At 54.1% G+C, this 19,840-nt stretch overlaps 1 protein-coding gene across 1 annotated transcript in view; it reads right to left on the bottom strand.

Annotated features, from left to right (window-relative positions):
* LOC122546669 (trafficking kinesin-binding protein 1-like) overlaps positions 1 to 14,546 on the bottom strand; it is an 86,760-nt gene extending 72,214 nt beyond the window's left edge. Inside the window, exon 1 of the mRNA XM_087977710.1 lies at positions 14,440 to 14,546. The gene's annotated coding sequence lies outside the window, so the exon portion shown is untranslated. The remainder of the gene's footprint in view (positions 1 to 14,439) is intronic.
* Positions 14,547 to 19,840: the final 5,294 nt, after the last annotated feature.

The raw sequence follows: 19,840 nt of genomic DNA on the forward strand, positions 1-19,840 counted from the left end.
TTGGAGCTGCCCCCAGACAGGAAATGGGGGAGTATTCCATCACACTCCTGACTTGTAAACTTGTAGATGGTGGACTGGCTTTGGAAGACAGGGGTTGAGTAACTGCAGTATTCCTAGCCTCTGACCTGTTCTTGTAGCCACAGTGTTTATACAGCTAGTCCAGAAGAGTTTCAGACTCTGTCAATAAGTCATAGAGTACAACAGCAAGGAGGTGATGTTAAATTGTGTAAGACACTATTTTGGCCTCAGCTGGAATGCTGTGTCCCACTCTGGGCGCCATATTTTAGGAATTCTGTGAAGGCATTAAAGAGGCTGCAGAAAATGTTCACAAGCACCTGATTCCAGGAATGGGGAACGTCAGCGACGTGGGGGGATTGGAGAAGTTTGGACTGGTTCCTTGGTGTGTCTGAGAGTGTGGTGGAGGCATGTTCAACCAAGGCTTTCGTGCTGGAAGTCGATTATCGGAAAAGGAAGAATGCAGAGGGATTCCCGGAGAAGGCTGTTTGGGGGCGGTGGTGGATATTGGGGGATGGTGGGGGAGCAGGGGGAGGTGGGATCATGAGGTGTTCCTTCAGGAAAGCCCCACAGACACTGTTCTGTGCTGTAACAATGTTGTCAGTCTGCCACAATGTTTACAGACCACCCCCCCTCCCTGTCCCACAATCTCTCACCCAGCAGCAGGACTGTGCCTGTCAGTCACAATCACAACTTTTGGATAATCATCAGTTTGTTAAAGATAATCAAATGAGATTGAACGTTGGGCTTTACAAACATAACAATGAGGAATGGGAGTCGGCTATTCGATTATAATCATTATTAAATTCTACCAGAGATTAAATAAAAACATGAAGAGAGAGTGTGGAGAGAAAGATAAAACAGAAGATAAAAATGAATAAAATACTGGGTCCAGTGAGAAGACGAGAACAAACCTGGAGTGATATACACGACACATGAGAGTAAAACTGACCAGACACAGTGTAAGAGTGTGTGTGTGTCAGAGAAACAGAGAGAGAGAGAGACTGAGAGATAGTGAGTGAGAGACTAGTGTGAGAGACAGACTGAATGAGAGAGAGTGTGGGAGTGAGTGATAGCGTGAGAGTGAATGAGAGTGTGAGTGAGTGAATGAGAGAGTGAGCGAGAGAGTGAGCGAGAGAGTGAATGAGAGAGTGAGCGAGAGCGTGAATGAGAGTGTGAGCGAGAGTGAACGAGAGAGTGAATGAGAGTGTGGGCGAGAGAATGAGCGAGTGAATGAGAGAGTGAGCTAGAGAGTGAGCGAGAGAGTGAATGAGAGAGTGAATGAGAGAGTGAGCGAGAGAGTGAATGAGAGTGAATGAGAGAGTGAGCTAGAGAGTGAGCGAGAGAGTGAATGAGAGCGTAAATGAGAGCATGAGCGAGAGAGTGAGCTATAGAGTGAGCAAGAGCATGAATGAGGGCGTGAATGAGAGTGTGAGCGAGTGAGCAAGAGAGTAAGCGAGAGAGTGAATGAGTGTGAGCAAGAGAGTGAGTGAGAGAGTGAGTGAGTGAACGAGAGAGTGAATGAGAATGTGAGCAAGAGAGTGAACGAGAGAGTGAATGAGAGTGTGAATGAGAGTGTGAATGAGAGAGTGAGCGAGAGAGTGAGCGAGAGAGTGAATGAGAGAGTGAATGAGAGAGTGAGCGAGAGTGAATGAGAGTGAATGAGAGTGTGAGCGAGAGTGAATGAGAGTGTGAATGAGAGTGTGAGCGAGAGAGTGAGCGAGTGAATGAGAGAGTGAATGAGAGAGTGAGCGAGAGAGTGAATGAGAATGAATGAGAGAGTGAGCTAGAGAGTGAGCGAGAGAGTGAATGAGAGAGTGAATGAGAGAGTGAATGAGAGTGTGAATGAGAGTGTGAGCGAGAGAGTGAACGAGAGTGTGAATGAGAGTGTGAGCGAGAGAGTGAATGAGAGAGTGAGCTAGAGAGTGAGCGAGAGAGTGAATGAGAGAGTGAATGAGAGTGTGAATGAGAGTGTGAGCGAGAGAGTGAACGAGAGTGTGAATGAGAGTGTGAGCGAGAGAGTGAACGAGAGAGTGAACGAGAGTGTGAATGAGAGTGTGAGCGAGAGAGTGAACGAGAGAGTGAGCGAGAGAGTGAGCGAGAGAGTGAATGAGAGAGTGAATGAGAGAGTGAGCAAGAGTTATTGAGAGTGTGAATGAGAGTGTGAGCGAGAGTGAACGAGAGAGTGAATGAGAGTGTGAATGAGAGTGTGAATGAGAGAGTGAATAAGAGAGTGAGCGAGAGAGTGAATGAGAGCGTGAGCGAGAGTGAGCGAGAGAGTGAGTGAGAGAGTGAGCGAGAGAGTGAATGAGAGTGAATGAGTGAATGAGAGTGTGAGTGAGAGAGTGAGCGAGAGCGTGAGCTAGAGGGTGAATGAGAGTGTGAGCGAGAGAGTGAATGAGAGTGTGAGCGAGAGAGTGAATGAGAGTGTGAATGAAAGTGTGAGCGAGAGAGTGAATGAGAGTGTGAGCGAGTGAGCGAGACAGTGAATGAGAGAGTGAACTAGAGAGTGAGCGAGAAAGTGAATGAGAGAGTGAGCGAGAGAGTGAACGAGAGAGTGAATGAGAGTGTGAGCGAGAGAATGAGCGAGACAGTGAATGAGAGAGTGAACTAGAGAGTGAGCGAGAGCGTGAATGAGAGTGTGAGCGAGAGAGTGAATGAGAGTGTGAGCGAGAGAGTGAATGAGAGTGTGAGCGAGAGAGTGAGCGAGAGAGTGAGCAAGAGAGTGAGCGAGAGCGTGAATGAGAGTGTGAGTGAGAGAGTGAGTGAGAGAGTGAATGAGTGTGTGTGAGAGAGTGAATGAGAGAGTGAGCGAGAGAGTGAATGAGTGTGAATGAGAGTGTGAGCAAGAGAGTGAGCGAGAGCGTGAATGAAAGTGTGAGCGAGAGAGTGAGCGAGAGAGTGAATGAGAGTGTGAGCGAGAGAGAGCGAGAGAGTGAATGAGAGAGTGAGCGAGAGAGTGAATGAGTGTGAATGAGAGTGTGAGTGAGACTGTGAATGAGAGAGTGAACTAGAGAGTGAGCGAGAGAGTGAATGAGAGAGTGAGCAAGAGAGTGAGCAAGAGAGTGAGCGAGAGCGTGAATGAGAGTGTGAGCGAGAGAGTGAGCGAGAGCGTGAATGAGAGCGTGAGCAAGAGAGTGAGCGAGAGCGTGAATGAGAGTGTGAGCGAGACTGAGCGAGAGCGTGAATGAGAGCGTGAGCAAGAGAGTGAGCGAGAGCGTGAGCTATAGAATGAACGAGAGACTGAGCGAGAGCGAGAGCGTGAATGAGAGTATGAGCGAGAGTGAATGAGAGAGTGAGTGAGAGAGTGAATATGAGCGTGAACGAGAGAGTGAGCGAGAGCATGAACGAGAGAGTGAGCGAAAGCGTGAGTGAGAGCATGAATGACAGCGTGAGCGAGAGAGTGAGCGAGAGAGTGAATGAGAGCATGAATGAGAGAGTGAGCGAGAGAGTGAATGAGAGAGTGAGCAAGAGAGTGAATGAGAGAGTGAGTGAGAGAGTGAGCGAGTCTGACCGAGAGCGTGAATGAGAGCGTGAGCGAGAGAGTGAGCTATAGAGTGAACGAGAAAGTGAGCGAGAGCGTGAATGAGAGAGTGAATGAGAGCGTGAATGAGAGTGTGAGCGAGAGAGTGAATGAGAGAGTGAGCAAGAGAGTGAGCGAGAAAGTGAGCAAGAGAGTGAATGAGAGTGTGAACGAGAGTGAACGAGAGATTGAATGAGAGTGTGAATGAGAGCGTGAGCGAGAGAGTGAACGAGAGGGTGAGCGAGAGTAAGCAAGAGAGTGAATGAGAGAGTGAGCGAGAGAGTGAGCGAGAGAGTGAGCGAGAGAGTTAGCGAGAGTGTGAGCGAGAGTGAGCGAGAGAGTGAATGAGAGTGAATGAGAATGTGAGCGAGAGAGTGAGCGAGAGAGTGAATGAGAGTGAATGAGTGAATGAGAGAGTCAACGAGAGAGTGAGCGAGAGAGTGAAGGAGAGAGTGAGCAAGAGAGTGAATGAGAGTGTGAGTGAGTGAATGAGAGTGAGCGAGAGAGTGAGCAAGAGAGTGAATGAGAGTGATTGAGTGAGCGAGAGAGTGAACGAGAGAGTGAGCGAGAATGAACGAGAGAGTGAGCGAGAGAGTGAGCGAGAGAGTGAATGAGAGCGTGAGCGAGAGCGTGAATGAGAGAGTGAGCGAGAGAGTGAGCGAGAGAGTGAATGAGAGAGTGAGCGAGAGTGAATGAGAGTGTGAGTGAGTGAATGAGAGAGTGAGCGAGAGTGAATGAGAGTGTGAGTGAGTGAATGAGAGAGTGAGCGAGAGAGTGAGCGAGAGTGAATGAGAGAGTGAGCGAGAGTGAATGAGAGTGTGAGTGAGTGAATGAGAGAGTGAGCGAGAGAGTGAGCGAGAGAGTGAATAAGAGAGTGAATGAGAGTGGAGCTAGAGAGTGCATGAGAAAGTGAGCGAGAGAGTGAGTGAATGAGAGTGAATGAGAGAGTGAATGAGAGAGTGAATGAGAGAGTGAATGAGAGTGTGAGTGAGAGAGTGAGCGTGAGAGTGAATGAGAGAGTGAATGAGAGTGTGAGCGAGAGAGTGAGCGAGAGAGTTAATGAGAGAGTGAATGAGAGTGTGAGCGAGAGAGTGAGCGAGAGAACGAATGAGAGTGAATGAGTGAGCGAGAGAGTGAGCGAGAGAGTGAGCGACAGAGTGAATGAGAGTGAATGAGTGAGCGAGAGAGTGAGCGAGAGAGTGAGCGAGTGAGCGAGAGAGTGAATGAGAGTGTGAATGAGAGTGAATGAGAGAGTGAGCGAGAGAGTGAATGAGAGAGTGAGAAGAGAGTGAATGAGAGTGTGAGTGAGTGAATGAGAGTGAGCGAGAGAGTGAATGAGAGTGAGCGAGAGTGAATGAGAGTGTGTGAGTGAATGAGAGAGTGAGCGAGAGAGTGAGCGAGAGAGTGAATGAGCGAGCGAGAGAGTGAAACAGAGAGTGAGCGAGAGAGTGAACGAGAATGAACGAGAGAGTGAGCGAGAGAGTGAGTGAATGAGAGTGTGAGCGAGCGTGAATGAGAGAGTGAATGAGAGAGTGAATGAGAGTGTGAATGAGAGTGTGAGTGAGAGAGTGAGCGTGAGAGTGAATGAGAGAGTGAATGAGAGAGTGAATGAGAGTGTGAATGAGAGTGTGAGCGAGAGAGTGAGCGAGAGAATTAATGAGAGAGTGAATGAGAGTGTGAGCGAGAGAATGAACGAGAGAGTGAGCAAGAGTGAATGACAGTGTGAATGAGAGTGAGTGAGAGTGAATGAGAGAGTGAGCGAGAAAATGAGCGAGAGTGAATAAGTGAGCAAGAGAGTAAATGAGAGAGTGAATGAGAGTGTGAGCGAGAGAGTGAGCGAGAGAGTGAATGAGAGAGTTAGAGAGTGAATGAGAGGTGAATTACAGAGTGAGCTAGAGAGTGAGCGAGAGTGAATGAGAGATTGAGCAACAGAGTGAATTAGAGAGTGAATGAGAGTGTGAGCGAGAGAGTGAGTGAGAGAGTGAGCGAGAGAGTGAGTGAGAGAGTGAGCAAGAGTGAATGACAGTGTGAATGAGAGTGAGCGAGAGTGAATGAGAGAGTGAGCGAGAAAATGAGCGAGAGTGAATGAGTGAGCAAGAGAGTGAATGAGAGAGTGAGCGAGAGAGTGAATGAGAGAGTGAGCGAGAGAGTGAATGAGAGATTGAATGAGAGAATGAGCGAGAGAGTGAGCGACAGAGTGAGCGAGAGAGTGAATGAGAGAGTGAGCGAGAAAATGAGCGAGAGTGAATGAGTGAGCAAGAGAGTGAGCGAGAGAGTGAGCGAGAGAGTGAATGAGAGATTGAATGAGAGAATGAGCGAGAGAGTGAGCGAGCGTGTGAGCGAGAGAGTGAATGAGAGAGTGAATGAGAGTATGAGCGAGAGAGTGAGCGAGCGTGTGAGCGAGAGAGTGAATGAGAGAGTGAATGAGAGTATGAGCGAGAGAGTGAGCGAGAGAGTTAATGAGAGAGTTAGAGAGTGAATGAGAGTGTGAGCGAGTGAGTGAGAGAGTGAATGAGAGTGTGAATGACAGAGTGAGCTAGAAAGTGAGCGAGAGTGAATGAGAGATTGAGCAAGAGAGTGAATCAGAGAGTGAGCAAGAGAGTGAATGAGAGAGTGAGCGACAGAGTGAGCGACAGAGTGAGCGAGGGGGGATGTTCTTTGTAAATGGGCTGTGAGGTAGGGACAGTGGCAGCAGGTTGCTGATTGGTTTGTGCAACTGAGACTAACCACAGATGCTAAAGTTTATCACCCCCAAATGACAGCTCTGATTGGTTGCTGGCAACTCAACTGCTTGTGTTTGTGAACGATATGACGGGAAGCCTTCAGACTGACAGAAAGTTAGATTGTGTGGTTCTCTCTCTCTCTCTCTCTCTGTGCAGTAAAAACATCTGAAGTCTGAAGGAAACCAGCTGTTTCTCCCACTGTACACTGTTACCTTTATCCAGTAAATTAGAGAAAAAGAAATACTTGTTTCTTTTTTAAATGTATGAATGTATCCGTTTGTGTGCGTTACTCTGTGTGTCACTGTGTGTGGAGAAAGTGAGGTCTGCAGATGCTGGAGATCAAAGTTGAAACCTTATTGCTGGAACAGCACAGCAGGTCAGGCAGCATCCAGGGAACAGGAGATTCGACGTTTCGGGCACAGGCCCTTCTTCAGGAATGAGCAGAGAGTGTTCAGCAGGAGAAGATAAAAGGTAGGGAGGAGGGACTTGGAGGAGGGGCGTTGGAAATGTGATAGGTGGAAAGAGGTCAAGGTGAGGGTGATAGGTCGGAGTAGGGTGGAGGCGGAGAGGTCAAGAAGAAGACTGCAGGTCAGGAAGGCGGTGCCGGGCTGGAGGGATTCGGCTGAGACAAGGTGGGGGGAGGGGGGATGAAGAAACTGGTGAAGTCCAAGTTCATCCCCTGTGGTTGGAGGGTTCCCAGTCGGAAGATAAGACGCTCCTCCTCCGACCGTCGCGTTGTTGTGGTTTGGCGGTGGATGAGTCCAATGACCTGCATATCCTCGGTGGAGTGGGAGGGGGAGTTGAAATGCTGTGCTACAGGGTGATTGGGTTGGTTCGTCCGGGTGGCCCAGAGGTGCTCTCTGAATCGCTCCGCAAGTAGGCGGCCTGTCTCCCCAATATAGAGGAGGCCACACCAGCTGCAGCGGATGCAGTAGATGATGTGGGTGGAGGTGCAGGTGAATCTGTGGCGGATATGGGGAAGTTTCTTTTGGGGCCTTGGAGAGAAGTGAGGGGGGAGGTGTGGGCGCAAGTGTTGCACCTCCTGCGGTTGCAAGGGAAGGTGCCGGGAGTGGTGGTTGGGTCGGTGGGGGGTGTGGATCTGACAAGGGAGTCGCGGAGGGAGTGGTCTCTACGGAAAGCTGATAGGGGAGGGGAGGGAAATATATCCTTGGTGCTGGGGTCTGTTTGGAGGTGGCGGAAGTGACGGCGGATGATGCGCTGTACATGGAGGTTGGTGGGGTGGTAGGTGAGGACCAGTGGGGTTCTGTCCTGGTGGCGGTTGGAGGGGCGGGGCTCAAGGGCGGAGGAGCGGGAAGTGGAGGAGATGCGGTGGAGGGCACCGTCGACCACGTCGGGGGGGAAATTGCGGTCCTTGAAGAAGGAAGCCATCTGTATTGTACGTATTTTGAACTGGTCCTCCTGGGAGCAGATGCGGCGGAGACGAAGGAATTGGGAGAATGGGATGGCATTTTTACAGGGGGCAGGATGGGAGGAGGTGTAGTCCAGGTAGCTGTGGAAGTCGGTTGGTTTGTAGTAGATGTCCGTGTTGATTCGGTCGCCTGAGATAGAAACAGAAAGGTCTAGGAAGGGGAGGGAGGAGTCCGAGACTGTCCAGGTGAATTTGAGGTTGGGGTGGAAGGTGTTAGTGTAGTGGATGAACTGTTCAACCTCCTCGTGGGAGCACGAGGTAGCGCCGATACAGTCATCAATGTAGCGAAGAAAAAGATGGGGGGTGGGGCCAGTGTAGTTGCGGAAGATGGATTGTTCCACATACCCTACGAAGAGGCAGGCATAGCTGGGGCCCATGCGGGTGCCCATGGCTACTCCTTTTGTTTGGAGAAAGTGGGAGGATTGGAAAGAAAAGTTGTTCAGGGTGAGGACCAGTTCGGTCAGTCGAAGGAGGGTGTCGGTGGAAGGGTACTGGGTGGTACGGCGGGAAAGGAAGAAGCGGAGTGCTTTGAGTCCTTCGTGATGGGGGATGGAGGTGTACAGGGACTGGATGTCCATAGTGAAGATGAGGCGTTGGGGACCGGGGAAGCGGAAATCCTGGAGGAGGTGGAGGGCGTGGGTGGTGTCACGAACGTAGGTGGGGAGTTCTTGGACTAATGGGGACAGGACCGTGTCGAGGTATGCGGAGATGAGTTCGGTGGGGCAGGAGCAGGCTGAGACGATGGGTCGTCCGGGGCAGTCAGGTTTGTGGATTTTGGGCAGGAGGTAGAAGCGGGAGGTGCGGGGTTGTGGGACTATGAGGTTGGAGGCGGTGCATGGGAGGTCCCCTGAGGTGATGAGGTTATGGATGGTCTGGGAGATGATGGTTTGGTGGTGGGGGGTGGGGTCACTGTGTGTAACTTAGTGCGTTACTCTGTGTGTCACTATGTGTGCCACTGTGTGCATTACTCTGTGTGTCACTGTGTGTGCCACTGTATGTGCCACTGTGTGTGTTACTCTGTGTGCCACTGTGTGTGCCACTGTGTGTGTTACTCTGTGTGTCACTGTGTGTGCCACTGTGTGTGCCACTGTGTGTGTTACTCTGTGTGTCACTGTGTGTGCCACTGTATGTGCCACTGTGTGTGTTACTCTGTGTGCCACTGTGTGTGCCACTGTGTGTGTTACTCTGTGTGTCACTGTGTGTGCCACTGTGTGTGCCACTGTGTGTGTTACTCTGTGTGTCACTGTGTGTGCCACTGTGTGTGCCACTGTGTGTGTTACTCTGTGTGTCACTGCGTGTGTCACTGTGTGTGTCACTGTGTGTGTTACTCTGTGTGTCTACTTGGTCTGTGGGAGACAAGGTTTCCTTGTGTAAGATGGTCAGTCTGCTTCATGAAGGTCCTTATATATTGCTGAGTTCAGTGTTTTATCCACAATTTCACTAAGATCAACTGACAATAAATTCCCAGCCCCAGCCTCATGACCTTACATTTAATCCTGTGATTGAGATACCAAGAACAGAAGATAATCCCCAAAATGTTTAAAATCTCTGAGATTGACAGAATGACGCAGGAATTACAATCCACACGGAAGCCATTCTGAATATCTGCTCCATGCTGCTTTTTTATTTCCATACAATCCTCTGCCTATTCCCTCTTCAGTCATTACTGTCCACCTCCACCTCTCCCTGCATTCTTCACTCTACATTCTCATCACTACTTCATTGGTTTGTAGAATGCAGCCATCCCTAAGACTGTTTATTGCCCATCCTTAATTGCCCTGGAAGGGTGAAGCCTCCTCCTCCTCCAGTGAGTTGTTTAATTGTCCACCACCATTCACCAATGGATGGGGCAGGACTGCAGAGCTTAGATCTGATCCAATGGCTGTGGGCTCAGTTTGGTCTGTTTGTCACTTGCTGCTTATTCTGTTTGGCAAGTGGTTGTGTCTGGTGGCTTCACCAGGTTGACACCTCACCTTCAGGTCTGCTCCTGGCATGTCCTCCTGAACTCTCCATTCAGCGAGGGTTGATCCACTGGTTTGATGGTAATGGCTGAGTGGGGGATATGCCGGGCCGTGAGGTTACAGATCGTGCTGGAGTACAGTCCTGCTGCTGTCGATGGCCCACAGCACCTCATGGATACCCAGCCTTGAGTTGCTAGATCTGTTTGAAGTCTATCCCATTTAGTCTATATAAGAGGGTCCTAGACAACTCGTAGAGATCTTTGTGAAGATAAGAGCCCATGGTCTTAGAGGCAAGGTGCAAGTGTGGTTAGAAGCTGGGCTGTCTGACAGAGAGCAGAGAGTGGGGATAAAAGGGTCTTCTCAGGATGGCAGCTGGTGACACGTGGTGTTCAGCAAGGCTCAGTGTTGGGACCACAACGTTTCACTTTATACATTAACAATCTAGATGAGGGAACTGAGGGCATTCTGGCTAAGTTTGCAGACGATACAATGTTAGGTGGAGGGACAGATAGCACTGAGGAGGTGGGGAGGCTGCAGGAGGATTTGGACAGGTTAGGAGAGTGGGCAAAGAAGTGGCAGATGGAGTACAATGTGGGAAAGTGTGAGGTCATCCACTTTGGTGGGAAGAATCGAGACATGGACTATTATCTAAATGGGGAGAAAATTCAGAAGTCTGAGGTGCAAAGAGACTGGGAGTTCTAGTCCAGGATTCTCTCGATGTAAACTTGCAGGTCGAGTCAGTAATTAGGAAGGCAAATGCAATGATGGCATTTATTTTGAGAGGACTTGAATATAAAAGCAGGGATGTACTTCTGAGGCTCTATAAGGCTCTGGTCAGACCACATTTGGAGTATTGTGCATAGTTTTGGGCCCCATATCTCAGGAAGGATGTACTGGCCCTGGAGTGTGTTCAGAGGAGGTTCACGAGAATGGTCCCAGGAATGAAACGCTTAATGTATGAGGAATGTTTTAGGACTCTGGGTCTATACTCGATGTAGTTTAGAAGGATGGGGGGGAATCTAACTGAAACGTACGGAATCCTGAATGGCCTGGAGAGAGGGGATGGTGGGAAGTCATTTTCATTGGGAGGAGAAACCAGGACCTGAGACCACGGCCTTAGAGAAAAGGGAAGAGCCTTTAGAATGGAGATAAGGAGAAACTTCTTCAGCCAGAGAGTGGGGAATCTGTGCAATTCATTACCACAGAAGGCTGTGGAGGCCAGGTCAGTGAGTATATCTAAGACAGAGATGGTAGGTTCTTGAGTATCAAGGGGATCAAGGGTTACGGGGAGAAAGCGGGAGAAAGGGGTTGAGAAACGTATCAGCCATGATTGAATGGTGGAGCAGATTCGATGGGCTGAATGGCCTACTTTCTGCTCCTATGTTTTATGATCTTATAGCACAGTGACAGTGCCACACAAGACGATGGAGGGTATTCTCAATGTGAAGGTAGGACTTTGTCTCCACAAGGTCTGTGCGGTGGTCACTCTTACCGATACTGTCATGGACAGATACATCTGCAGCTGGCAGATTGGTAAGGATGAGGTCAGGGATGTTTTTCCCTCTTGTTGGTTCCCTCACTACCTGCTGCAGACCCAGTCTGGCAGCGATGTCCTTTAGGACCCGACCAGCTCGATCAGTAATGCTGCTGCCGAGCTATACTTGGTGGTGGGACAGTGAAATCCCCAGCCAGAGGGCATTCTGTGCCCCTGCCATCCTCAGTGCTTCCTCCAAGTGTTGTTCTACATGGAGAAGGATTGATTCATCAGCCGAGGGAGGAACGTACGTGGTAATCAGCAGGAGGTTTCCTCGCCCATGTTTAACCTGAAGCCACGAGAATTCATGAGGTCCAGAGTCAATATTGAGGACTCCCTCAAATAAATCTTCGCCACTTCCCCACTCAGTTGACTAGTGACCAGCATCTATTGGCAACTCCTGATTCTGTCTTTCCAACAAATGGAAACATTTTCTCTACATCCACCCAATCAGATCCTTTCACATTGTTAACATGCACTGCCTCACGCTGATCTTACATCCTCTCTGTTGCAGGATGATCCTTATCAAACTTTCCTGAACCTTCTCCAGTCTCTCCACATTCTTTAATAATCACCATTGTTCACAATCAGCCAAGTGTGATATAAACAATAGTCAGTACAAGGTTCATGTAAACTTTCCTGTCTTCAGTTCAATCCCTTGAGAAGCGAATTCTGTGGTTACATCAATTTAAGACTCTGTGGGAAATGGGAAATGGCCTGTTTCCACACAGCAGGGATTCTATGATTCTATAAAGACAGACTGCACTTCTCTAGCGCCAAGTCCCGTATAGGAGAGCCCAGTGCGCTGCACTGCCAAAGGAGTACTTTGGCTTTTGTTACAATGGAGAAAACTCACCAACCGGTTTGTACAAACCAAACCCCCACAAACAGCAACGAGCTCCCTTCGACAGTGCGGCGCTCCCTCAGCACTGACCCTCCGACAGTGCGGCACTCCATCAGCACTGACCCTCCGACAGTGCAGCGCTCCCTCAGCACTGACCCTCCGACAGTGTGGCACTCCCACAGCACTGACCCCCCGACAGTGCGCCACTCCCTCAGCACTGACCCTCCGACGGTGCAGCGCTCCCTCAGCACTGACCCTCCGACAGTGTGGCACTCCCACAGCACTGACCCCCCGACAGTGCGGCACTCCCTCAGCACTGACCCTCCGACAGTGTGGCACTCCCACAGCACTGACCCTCCGACAGTGCGGCACTCCCTCAGCACTGACCCTCCGACAGTGCAACACTCCCTCAGCACTGACCCTCCGACAGTGCAACACTCCCTCAGCACTGACCCTCCGACAGTGCAACACTCCCTCAGCACTGACCCTCCGACAGTGTGGCACTCCCACAGCACTGACCCTCCGACAGTGCGGCACTCCCTCAGCACTGACCCTCCGACAGTGTGGCACTCCCACAGCACTGACCCTCCGACAGTGCGGCACTCCCACAGCACTGACCCTCCGACAGTGCGGCACTCCCTCAGCACTGACCCTCCGACAGTGCAACACTCCCTCAGCACTGACCCTCCGACAGTGCGGCACTCCCTCAGCACTGACCCCCCGACAGTGTGGCACTCCCACAGCACTGACCCTCTGACAGTGCGGCACTCCCTCAGCACTGACCCTCCGACAGTGTGGCACTCCATCAGCACTGACCCTCCGACAGTGCAGCACTCCCTCAGCACTGACCCTCCGACAGTGCGGCACTCCCTCAGCACTGACCCTCCGACAGTGCAGCGTTCCGACAGTGTGGCACTCCCTCAGCACTGACCCTCCGACAGTGCGGCACTCCCTCAGCACTGACCCTCCGACAGTGCGGCACTCCCTCAGCACTGACCCTCCGACAGTGCAACACTCCCTCAGCACTGACCCCCCGACAGTGTGGCACTCCCACAGCACTGACCCTCTGACAGTGCGGCACTCCCTCAGCACTGACCCTCCGACAGTGTGGCACTCCATCAGCACTGACCCTCCGACAGTGCAGCACTCCCTCAGCACTGACCCTCCGACAGTGCGGCACTTCCTCAGCACTGACCCTCCGACAGTGCAGCGTTCCGACAGTGTGGCACTCCCTCAGCACTGACCCTCCGACAGTGTGGCACTCCCTCAGCACTGACCCTCCGACAGTGTGGCACTCCCTCAGCACTGACCCTCCGACAGTGCGGTGCTCCCTCAGCACTGATCCTCAGAGTGAGGTGTGTTTTGGAATTGTAAGGAGGAACTGGAATTCTGTCAGAAGGCAGCGAGTGGTGGTTGATGGAAAATATTCAGCCTGGAGTCCGGTTACTAGTGGTGTGCCACAAGGATGTGTTTTGGGACGACTGCTGTTTGTCATTTTTATAAATGACTTAGGCACAAGCATAGGTGGATGGATTAATAAATTTGCAGACGACACTAAGGTCGGTGGAGTAGTGGACAGTGTGGAAGAATGTTACAGGTTGCAGGGGGACCTGGATAAACTGCAGAATTGGGCTGAGAGGTGGCAAATGGAGTTCAATGCAGCTAAATGTGAGGTGATTCACTTTGGGAAGAATAACAGGAAGGCAGAGTACTGAGTCAATGGAAAGATTCTTGGTAGTGTGGATGTGCAGAGGGATCTTGGAGTCCATGTACATAGATCCCTGAAAGTTGCCACCCAGGTGGATAGTGCTGTTAAGAAGGCACACAGTGTGTTAGGTTTTATTGGTAGAGGGATTGAGCTGCAATATCATGCTGCAACTGAACAAAACGCTAGTGCAGCCTCACTTGGAATATTGTGTACAGTTCTGGTCGCCCCATTATAGGAGGGATGTGGAAACATTAGAAAAGGTGCAGAGGGGATTTACCAGGATGTTACGCCTGGTCTGGAGGGAAGGTCTTATGAGGAAAGGCTGAGAGACTTGGGTCTGATCACATGCAAGGTGATCAGAGGATTAGATAGTGTGGACAGTGAAAGTCTTTTTCCTCAGATGGTGACATCGGCTTGTATGAGGGGGCAAATTGAGGGGTGAGAGATTTAATACAGATGTCAGAGAGTGGTAAGGGCGTGGGATACCCTGCCTGCTAATGTAGTTAACTCAGCCACATTCGGGAGATTTAAACAGTCCTTGGATAAGCATATGGATGATGATGGGATAGTGTAGGGGGATGGGCTTAGATTAGTTCACAGGTCAGCACAACATCAAGGGCCGAAGGGCCTGTTCTGCGCTGCATTGGTCTGTGTTCTATGTACTATGTAACTCCCTCCTCTGTTGCTGAGGATAATACTCACGGAAATACTTGAGTGTCTCTTCGATCTGCTCCGGGCTGAGGCGGATGTTAATGTCAGGGGGCACCAGGGGGGTATCTAACCAGTCGTCATGACTGTAACCGTACACAGTATCTGCTCGCAGCGTGTACCTGGGCAAACCCTCCTGCAACAGACTGAAGATCTCCACCTCCGGCACATTGTCACTGTAACACACATCTGTGGGAGGAAGAGCAGGACTCCATCAGCACAGGGAGGAGAGGGGCAAACAGGGGGGAGAGGGGGCAAACAGGGGGGAGAGGGGGCAAACAGGGAGGAGAGGGGGCAAACAGGGGGGAGAGGGGGCAAACAGGGGGGAGAGGGGGCAAACAGGAGGGAGAGGGGACAAACAGGAGGGAGAGGGGGCAAACAGGGGGGAGAGGGGGCAAACAGGAGGGAGAGGGGACAAACAGGAGGGAGAGGGGGCAAACAGGGAGAGGGGGCAAACAGGAGGGAGAGGGGGCAAACAGGGGGGAGAGGGGGCAAACAGGAGGGAGAGGGGACAAACAGGGAGGGGGGTAAACAGGAGGGAGAGGGGGCAAACAGGGAGGAGAGGGGGCAAACAGGAGGGAGAGGGGGCAAACAGGGAGGAGAGGGGGCAAACAGGAGGGAGAGGGGGCAAACAGGGAGGGGGCAAACAGGAGGGAGAGGGGGCAAACAGGGAGGAGAGGGGGCAAACAGGAGGGAGAGGGGGCAAACAGGGAGGGGGGCAAACAGGAGGGAGAGGGGGCAAACAGGGAGGAGAGGGGGCAAACAGGAGGGAGAGGGGGCAAACAGGAGGAGAGGGGGCAAGCAGGGAGGTGAGGGGGTAAACCGGAGGGAGAGGGGGCAAACAGGAGGGAGAGGGGACAAACAGGAGGGAGAGGGGGCAAACAGGGAGGAGAGGGGGCAAACAGGAGGGAGAGGGGGCAAACAGGAGGGAGAGGGGGCAAACAGGAGGGAGAGGGGCAAACAGGAGGGAGAGGGGGCAAACAGGGAGGGGGGCAAACAGGAGGGAGAGGGGGCAAACAGGGAGGAGAGGGGGCAAACAGGAGGGAGAGGGGGCAAACAGGGAGGGGGGCAAACAGGAGGGAGAGGGGGCAAACAGGGAGGAGAGGGGGCAAACAGGAGGGAGAGGGGGCAAACAGGAGGGAGAGGGGGCAAACAGGGAGGGAGAGGGGGCAAACAGGAGGAGACGGGGCAAACAGGGAGGAGAGGGGGCAAACAGGAGGGAGAAGGGGCAAACAGGAGGGAGAGGGGGCAAACAGGAGGGAGAGGGGACAAACAGGGAGGGGGGCAAACAGGAGGGAGAGGGGGCAAACAGGGAGGAGAGGGGGCAAATAGGAGGGAGAGGGGGCAAACAGGGAGGAGAGGGGGCAAACAGGAGGGAGAGGGGGCAAACAGGAGGGAGAGGGGGCAAACAGGTAGGGGGCAAACAGGAGGGAGAGGTGGCAAACAGGAGGGAGAGGGGGCAAACAGGGAGGGAGAGGGGGCAAACAGGGAGGAGAGGGGGCAAACAGGAGGGAGAGGGGGCAAACAGGGAGGGAGAGGGGGCAAACAGGGAGGAGAGAGGGCAAACAGGAGGGAGAGGGGGCAAACAGGAGGGAGAGGGGACAAACAGGAGGGAGAGGGGGCAAACAGGGAGAGGGGGCAAACAGGAGGGAGAGGGGCAAACAGGGAGGAGAGGGGGCAAACAGGAGGGAGAGGGGGCAAACAGGGAAGGGGCAAACAGGAGGGAGAGTGGTCAAACAGGAGGGAGAGGGGGCAAACCGGGAGGGGGGCAAACAGGAGGGAGAGGGGGCAAATAGGGAGGAGAGGGGGCAAACAGGAGGGAGAGGGGGCAAACAGGGAGGGGGGCAAACATGAGGGAGAGGGGGCAAACAGGGAGGAGTGGGGGCAAACAGGAGAGAGAGGGGGCAAACAGGAGGGAGAGGGGGCAAACAGGGAGGGAGAGGGGGCAAACAGGGAGGAGAGGGGGCAAACAGGAGGGAGAGGGGGCAAACAGGAGGGAGAGGGTGCAAACAGGGAGGGGGCAAACAGGAGTGAGAGGGGGCAAACAGGGAGGAGAGGGGGCAAACAGGTGGGAGAGGGGGCAAACAGGGAGGAGAGGGGGCAAACAGGAGGGAGAGGGGGCAAACAGGGAGGGGGGCAAACATGAGGGAGAGGGGGCAAACAGGGAGGAGAGGGGGCAAACAGGAGAGAGAGGGGGCAAACAGGAGGGAGAGGGGGCAAACAGGGAGGGAGAGGGGGCAAACAGGAGGAGAGGGGGCAAACAGGGAGGAGAGGGGGCAAACAGGAGGGAGAGGGGGCAAACAGGAGGAGAGGGGGCAAGCAGGGAGGAGAGGGGGTAAACCGGAGGGAGAGGGGGCAAACAGGAGGGAGAGGGGACAAACAGGAGGGAGAGGGGGCAAACAGGGAGAGGGGGCAAACAGGAGGGAGAGGGGGCAAACAGGAGGTAGAGGGGGCAAACAGGGAGGAGAGGGGGCAAACAGGAGGGAGAGGGGGCAAACAGGAGGGAGAGGGGGCAAACAGGAGGGAGAGGGGCAAACAGGAGGGAGAGGGGGCAAACAGGGAGGGGGGCAAACAGGAGGGAGAGGGGGCAAACAGGGAGGAGAGGGGGCAAACAGGAGGGAGAGGGGGCAAACAGGGAGGGGGGCAAACAGGAGGGAGAGGGGGCAAACAGGGAGGAGAGGGGGCAAACAGGAGGGAGAGGGGGCAAACAGGAGGGAGAGGGGGCAAACAGGGAGGGAGAGGGGGCAAACAGGAGGAGACGGGGCAAACAGGGAGGAGAGGGGGCAAACAGGAGGGAGAAGGGGCAAACAGGAGGGAGAGGGGGCAAACAGGAGGGAGAGGGGGCAAACAGGAGGGAGAGGGGACAAACAGGGAGGGGGGCAAACAGGAGGGAGAGGGGGCAAACAGGGAGGAGAGGGGGCAAATAGGAGGGAGAGGGGGCAAACAGGGAGGAGAGGGGGCAAACAGGAGGGAGAGGGGGCAAACAGGAGGGAGAGGGGGCAAACAGGTAGGGGGCAAACAGGAGGGAGAGGTGGCAAACAGGAGGGAGAGGGGGCAAACAGGGAGGGAGAGGGGGCAAACAGGGAGGAGAGAGGGCAAACAGGAGGGAGAGGGGGCAAACAGGAGGGAGAGGGGACAAACAGGAGGGAGACGGGGCAAACAGGGAGAGGGGGCAAACAGGAGGGAGAGGGGCAAACAGGGAGGAGAGGGGGCAAACAGGAGGGAGAGGGGGCAAACAGGGAAGGGGCAAACAGGAGGGAGAGTGGTCAAACAGGAGGGAGAGGGGGCAAACAGGGAGGGGGGCAAACAGGAGGGAGAGGGGGCAAATAGGGAGGAGAGGGGGCAAACAGGAGGGAGAGGGGGCAAACAGGGAGGGGGGCAAACATGAGGGAGAGGGGGCAAACAGGGAGGAGTGGGGGCAAACAGGAGAGATAGGGGGCAAACAGGAGGGAGAGGGGGCAAACAGGGAGGGAGAGGGGGCAAACAGGAGGAGAGGGGGCAAACAGGGAGGAGAGGGGGCAAACAGGAGGGAGAGGGGGCAAACAGGAGGGAGAGGGGGCAAACAGGGAGGGGGCAAACAGGAGGGAGAGGGGGCAAACAGGGAGGAGAGGGGGCAAACAGGTGGGAGAGGGGGCAAACAGGGAGGAGAGGGGGCAAACAGGAGGGAGAGGGGGCAAACAGGGAGGGGGGCAAACATGAGGGAGAGGGGGCAAACAGGGAGGAGAGGGGGCAAACAGGAGAGAGAGGGGGCAAACAGGAGGGAGAGGGGGCAAACAGGGAGGGAGAGGGGGCAAACAGGAGGAGAGGGGGCAAACAGGGAGGAGAGGGGGCAAACAGGAGGGAGAGGGGGCAAACAGGAGGGAGAGGGGGCAAACAGGGAGGGGGCAAACAGGAGGGAGAGGGGGCAAACAGGGAGGAGAGGGGGCAAACAGGTGGGAGAGGGGGCAAACAGGGAGGAGAGGGGGCAAACAGGAGGGAGAGGGGGCAAACAGGGAGGGGGCAAACAGGAGGGAGGGGGGCAAACAGGAGGGAGAGGGGGCAAACAGGGTGGGGGCAAACAGGAGGGAGAGGTGGCAAACAGGAGGGAGAGGGGGCAAACAGGGAGGGGGGCAAACAGGAGGGAGAGGGGGCAAACAGGAGGAGAGGGGGCAAACAGGGAGGGGGGCAAACAGGAGGGAGAGGGGGCAAACAGGGAGGAGTGGGGGCAAACAGGAGGGAGAGGGGGCAAACAGGAGGGAGAGGGGGCAAACAGGGAGGGAGAGGGGGCAAACAGGAGGAGAGAGGGCAAGCAGGGAGGAGAGGGGGCAAACAGGAGGGAGAGGGGGCAAACAGGAGGGAGAGGGGGCAAACAGGGAGGGGGGCAAACAGGAGGGAGAGGGGGTAAACAGGGAGGAGAGTGGGCAAACAGGAGGGAGAGGGGGCAAACAGGGAGGAGAGGGGGCAAACAGGAGGGAGAGGGGGCAAACAGGAGGGAAAGGGGCAAACAGGGAGGGGGCAAACAGGAGGGAGAGGGGGCAAACAGGGAGGAGAGGGGGCAAACAGGAGGGAGAGGGGGCAAACAGGGGGGAGAGGGGGCAAACAGGGAGGGAGAGGTGGCAAACAGGAGGAGAGTGGGCAAACAGGAGGGGAGAGGGGGCAAACAGGGAGAGCGGGCAAACAGGAGGGAGAGGGGGCAAACTGGAGGGAGAGGGGGCAAACAGGAGGGAGAGGGGGCAAATAGGGAGGAGAGGGGGCAAACAGGAGGGAGAGGGGGCAAACAGGGAGGGGGGCAAACAGGAGGGAGAGGGGGAAAACAGGAGGGAGAGAGGGCAAACAGGGAGGAGAGGGGGCAAACAGGAGGGAGAGGGTGCAAACAGGAGGGAGGGGGCAAACAGGGAGGAGAGGGGGCAAACAGGAGGGAGAGGGGGCAAACAGGAGGGAGAGGGGGCAAACAGGGAGGAGAGGAGGTAAACAGGAGGGAGAGGGGGCAAACAGGGAGGCGAGGGGGCAAACAGGAGGGAGAGGGGGCAAACAGGGAGGAGAGGGGGCAAACAGGAGGGAGAGGGGGCAAACAGGGAGGAGAGGGGGCAAACAGGAGGGAGAGGGGGCAAACAGGGAGGAGAGGGGGCAAACAGGAGGGAGAGGGGGCAAATAGGTGGGAGAGTGGGCAAACAGGAGGGAGAGGGAGAGCAAACAGGTGGAGGGTTGCATGGAAAAGCAGAGGGAGAGAGGTCAGTGTGGATAAGTGGGGGGGATTGGAAGGGGATTAAAGGGAGGGGTGTGGAATGTGGGGTGGAAGGGGTTGGGGGTTGGAGCAGTACATGTGCGGTTGGAGGGGAGGCAGATGTCACCATGAGGCTGTCTGGGATTGGCCAGCAGCCAATAATGAAACAGTGAGGAATATTAGAACTGTTCT

The sequence above is a fragment of the Chiloscyllium plagiosum genome, unplaced genomic scaffold (assembly GCF_037043375.1).
Source record: "Chiloscyllium plagiosum isolate Xiang-an unplaced genomic scaffold, Cpla_swu_hap1 HiC_scaffold_32, whole genome shotgun sequence".
Lineage (NCBI taxonomy): Eukaryota > Metazoa > Chordata > Chondrichthyes > Orectolobiformes > Hemiscylliidae > Chiloscyllium > Chiloscyllium plagiosum.